Below are 5,427 nucleotides of genomic sequence, written 5' to 3'. Positions count from 1 at the left end.
CTAGCCATTTCATACAGCTTTTAGTTATATGATTTCCCTTTGAAAAGCTCAAGCTATTGATTTAAGTATTACAATTAAGTGTTTTGGTTAAGAAGAAATGTATATGTTTTGGTCAATCAACAAACATTTATTGAACACTTACTATCCGTAAGGCATTGACTAGGCTATGAAATTTGGAATTTATTAAAAATTATTTTATGTAAGCCAATGTATGAACTAAATGAATCCTGTGCAAGGTTAGAGTTATTTTAGCTTTAGCTGATAAAAGTAGTTATGCTGGAATGGAAAAGCAAAATTGTGTTGCAAATGCACAAAATATAGTAAATGCTAAAAGATACCGACTTTCAAAATTTTCTGTAACATTTTACCATAACAAGAAAATTATCCATATAATATTCATATTTCATATGGGAAGGTAGTGGATAAATTGCATATTTCATAACAACTTTCTACATAGCCAATTGGTTTAGTTTTGAGGGATAGGTAAAGTCAAGATATAAAAATATCCCTTTTCCCTTAATCCTCCCCCCATAGTGACTTTTTCAGAAGATATTATTTTATATAGCTAGTTACTGAACAAATGAACATTGCTTAGATAGTTATAAATCTAGCTTCAGTATTACAACCTCCAATACTCTGATACAGTTTCAGTTAGCAACATTTCCTAAGATGTTTTTGAACCTGCAAAATGATATTCAAGTGTTTTGTTATGGTTCCCTTGGTTTCCCATATAAGCTCAAGCAACATTCATTTATTTCATCTATTCAGCCTTTGTGTGGAATTCAGAGTTTCAAACTGGATGATTCAGTTATAGAAGGAATAAGTGACCAAGTCCTTGTGGCTGTTGTGATCAGTTTCACTTTTGTTGCTGCACTGATACTTTTAAGAAATGCAGAACAAAACATTCACCCTGATAACCAAGAGCTAGTGAGGGTGCTTCGGGAACAGCTTCAGACAGATCAGGATGCACCTGCTGTTGTTTGGCAGCAGTTCTACACTGATATGTCCTGTCCAATCTGTTTACATCAGGCTTCTCTTCCTATTGAAACAAACTGTGGACATCTTTTTTGTGGTACCCGCATTATTGCATACTGGCTATATGGTTCATGGCTTGGGGCCATTAGTTGTCCAATCTGCAGACAAACGGTTACCTTCCTCTTACCAGTATTTGATGAAGATAATCAGACTCAGGATGTCTCAGAATTGCATCAAGATATTAATGACTATAATTGAAGATTCTCAGGACAACTCAGATCAATTGTGGAAAGAATTATGGATCTGCCCACTTTACTGAGACATGCATTCAGGGAAATGTTTTCAGTTGGGGGCCTCTTCTGGATGTTCTGCATCAGGATATTACTTTGTTTACTGGGAGCTTTTTTCTATCTGATATCACCCTTGGATTTTGTTCCTGAAGCCTTGTTTGGAATTCTAGGATTTCTAGATGATTTCTTTGTCATCTTTTTATTGCTTATATACATCTCCATCATATATCAAGAAGTACTAACACAAAGAATCTACATCTTCTTGACTCAGCCTCCAGCTCTCTACCCACTTCTCCATGCTGCCCCTCATTATGCAGAAGTAATTCAATATGCACAGATTGTCTCAATAGATGTGGCAAGTCCAACTTTCTTTAATTCAGCCCCCCCGGGACCACACAATCACTATTTTTACATTTTTTCTACATTACATGATCCAACTTTCCATTACTTGTCAATCAATTTTCCAGGATCATTTCTTTCTAAGCTGAATTTTATGCCCTGCTTTCTTGTGTTCATGACAGTAAACTTTGTATCCTTTTAAAACTATTGAGCTATTCCAAGTAACTAATCTTGCCTCTTTCAAATTAGCAGGTCACTGCCAATAGCCATACATATGTCACAGAAATCTAGCTAATCACATTCAAGGACCCTTGCCACCACTACGACCAATGTGAGTACCTTGGCAAGTCCATTTGGCTCTCTCCAGAAACTGCAATTTCCTCATTGCAATCTGGAAAGTTCTCTCCAAGGACTTTCCACACTACAAATAAATGAAAGAACACAGAAATAGCACAGTAAAGACTTTGGTTACTCTCACTGCAATCAATAGACAGGAAACATTACGAGAGCACAGATGAATCTAACATATATACCTTAATAGAAGTAAAGTTAAGCAATTTCCCAGAGCATTTAAAAAAGTGTGTGTGTGTGTGTGTGTGCACATGTGTGTGTTTGTGCGTGTATATGTGCATGCGTGCTTATATGTGGTATTAGGTATTAATTGCTGGGTAAAGATAATGGGAGGAGGAGGAAATACATATGAAAATGATTCAGTTGCAAAGTGTGGACAGTCTATGGAATGACTGTTCAGAGGAGTGATTTTTATGGAAGTTAAGTAATTACTGTCATTATTTAAATTTTTGATATGGAAGGTTATGTGTGTGAGGGGCAGTATGCTATGATGGATAGGCAAATCTTTTTTTTTCTTTCTCTTTTTTTCATTTTGAAATTAACCAGCTCCAAATGAGATAAGCATTTTAGTAGAGAAAACAGACCAGAATAAGAGGACCACAAAGAAAGCTATGACCCTGGATTATGAATAGCTTGCTTTTCTTTTTAAGCATATAATAAATTCAACAGGTTATCTCTGACACTGTCCTGCTTGTCTGTTTTTCTTCCTCATCTTTGTTCTGTTTTCTTCACTGCATTCTTAAAAAAACTTTTCTTTTTCATTTTAGTAACTCCTTTGCTGCCTTCCCTCTCCTCTCATCTGAAAGAAAGAAAACTACAATCCTTGTATCAGCTAGTCATATTCACCTCCTTTTGGCCAGATCTGAAAATTAAGGCTTCACTCCCTATCATGAGGTCATCACCTCTCTGTCTGGAGAATAGGTCCAGTTTTGGAATCAGGTTCAAGTCGGAACTATGCTTCACACTACCTTTGTGACCATGGGCAAGACATAGAATCTCTCCATATCCCCCAAAGAGTTGCTGATCACATCTGCAATTTAATGAATTTTCATACCACTAAGTTCCCTGTACCAATGAAATCACAGGTCAGGACAGGGGGAAAAAAGTATGATTATAATCTGTAATGGAAACTTGGCCTTTGCTGTGGTGGCCAGAGTGCTGGAGTGGTTACCAGCTTCACCCTTCCTCCTAACTTCCTGTCTAGGGCCTTTTTGAGACTTACTTAAGATTCAAGGCAAATTCATGGCCTGATACTTGTCACAAGGGGAAAATTGGTAGGGGACATTACAGATAGAAAGTCAAATAGAAAAAGGTACAAGTGTTTAGTCCTAGTCTGAAAAAAAGTCAGAAGAACACATGGACTGTACAGGGGTGGCATAGTCTGCTCTTTGGAGTGGGGAAGTTGGTGAAAGGGATTTGTTGCCAATAATTCAACTAGATGCAAGGGCTAGAAAAAATTCCTTTGAAAGAGATGAATCTATGGGTTTATCAAACAGTAGATTGCTACAACCAAGGAATACTGTGTCTTGTGTACCTAACTTATTCCACTGATCTATCCCTCTATTTCTTAGCCAGTACCAAGTGGTTTTGATGATAGCTGTTTTATAATACAATTTAAGATCTGGTATGGCTAGTCCACCTTCCCTAACATTTCTTTTCATTAATGCCTTTGATATTCTGGATCTTTTGTTATTCCAGATGCATTTTGATATTATTTTTTCTAGCTCTACAAAATAATTTTGGTAGTTTGATTGGTATGGCACTATTTAGTGTCATAAATTAATTCAGTAAATTAATTTGGGTAGAATTGTCATTTTTATTATATTAGCTTGGCCAAACCACAAGCAACTGATGCTTTTCTAGTTATTTAGATCTCACTTAATTTGTGTGAAAAGTATTTTGTAATTGTGTTCATATGATCCCTGGGTTTATTTTGGCAGGCAGACTCCCAAATATTTTATAATGTCTACAGTAACTTTAAATAGAATTTCTCTTTCTATCTCTTGCTGTTGGGCTTTATTAGTAACATATAGAAATGCAGATGATTTATGTGGATTTATTTTACATCCTTAAACTTTGCTAAAGTTGTTTATTATTTCAAATAGTTTTTTACTTGATTCTCTAGGATTCTCTAAGCATATTATCATATTGTCTGCAAAGAGTGAAAACTTAGTTTCTTCTTTGCCTATTCTAATTCCTTCAATTTTTTCTTCTGTTATTGCTAAAGCTAACATTTCTAGTACCAAATTGAATAATAGGGGTGATAATGGACATCCTTATTTCACCCCTGATTGTACTGGGAATGCATCTAGCTTATCCCCATTACATATAATGCTTGCTGATTGTTTTAGGTAGATGTTACTTATCATTTTAAGGAAGTCTCCGTTTATTCCTATTCTCTCCAGTGTTTTCAATAGGAATAGGTGTTGTATTTTGTCAAAAGCTTTTTCTTTATCAATTGAGATAATCATAGGGTTTCTGTTAATTTTGTTGATGATATGATCAATTATGCTAATAGTTTGCCCAATATTGAACCAGCCCTGCATTCTGGGTGTAAATCCTACCTGACAAAGTGTATTATTCTCATGATAACTTGTAATCTTTTTGCTAATATTTTATTTAAAATTTTTGCATCTATATTCATTAGGGAAATTGGTGTATAATTTTTTTCTCTGTTTGGCTCTTCCAGGTTTAGATATCAGTACCATATTTGTATCATAAAAAAAAATTTGGTAGGAGTCATTCTTCACCAATTTTCCCAAAGAGTCTATATAGTATTGGAATTAATTGTTCTTCAAATGTTTGATAGAATTCACTTGTAAATCCATCTGGCCCTGGAGATTTTTTTCCTAGGGAGTTCATTGATGGCTTCTTCAATTGTTTTTATGAAATGGGGCTATTTAAGTGTTTGCTTCCTCTTTGGTTAATCTAGGCAATTTATATTTTTGTAAATATTCATCCATTTCCCTAAGATTATCAAATGTATGGGCATACAATTGGACGAAATAATTCCTAATTATTGTTTTAATTTCCTCTTCATTGGAGGTAAATTCACCCTTTTCATTTTTAATACTGGTAATTTGGTTTTCTTCTTTGTTTTTTTAAATCAAATTGACCAAATGTTTATTAATTTTATTGGTTTTTTCATAGAACCAGGTCTTAGATTTATTTATTAGTTCAATAGTTTTCTTAATTTCAATTTTATTAATCTCTCCTTTGGTTTTCAGCATTTTCAATTTGGTATTTAATTGGGGATTTTCAATTTGTTTTGGAAGAACAAAAAGTGCAGAATATCAAGGGAATTAACAAAAAGAAATGCTAGAGAAGGTGGCCTAGCCATACCAGATCTTAAATTGTATTATAAGGCAGCTATAATCAAAACCACTTGGTACTGGCTAAGAAATAGAGAGGTAAATCAGTGGAATAGGTTAGTTACACAAGACACAGTAGTCAATGATTATAGTAATCTATT

The 5,427-nt window shown here is 34.5% G+C and overlaps 1 pseudogene; it reads left to right on the top strand.

Annotated features, from left to right (window-relative positions):
- The first annotated feature begins 888 nt into the window (after window positions 1-888).
- On the top strand, window positions 889-4,650 carry LOC118832719 (annotated as a pseudogene).
- The last annotated feature ends 777 nt before the right edge of the window (window positions 4,651-5,427 follow it).

Source organism: Trichosurus vulpecula, chromosome X (genome assembly GCF_011100635.1).
Source record: "Trichosurus vulpecula isolate mTriVul1 chromosome X, mTriVul1.pri, whole genome shotgun sequence".
Lineage (NCBI taxonomy): Eukaryota > Metazoa > Chordata > Mammalia > Diprotodontia > Phalangeridae > Trichosurus > Trichosurus vulpecula.
This window is presented reverse-complemented; position numbering and strand designations above follow the sequence as displayed.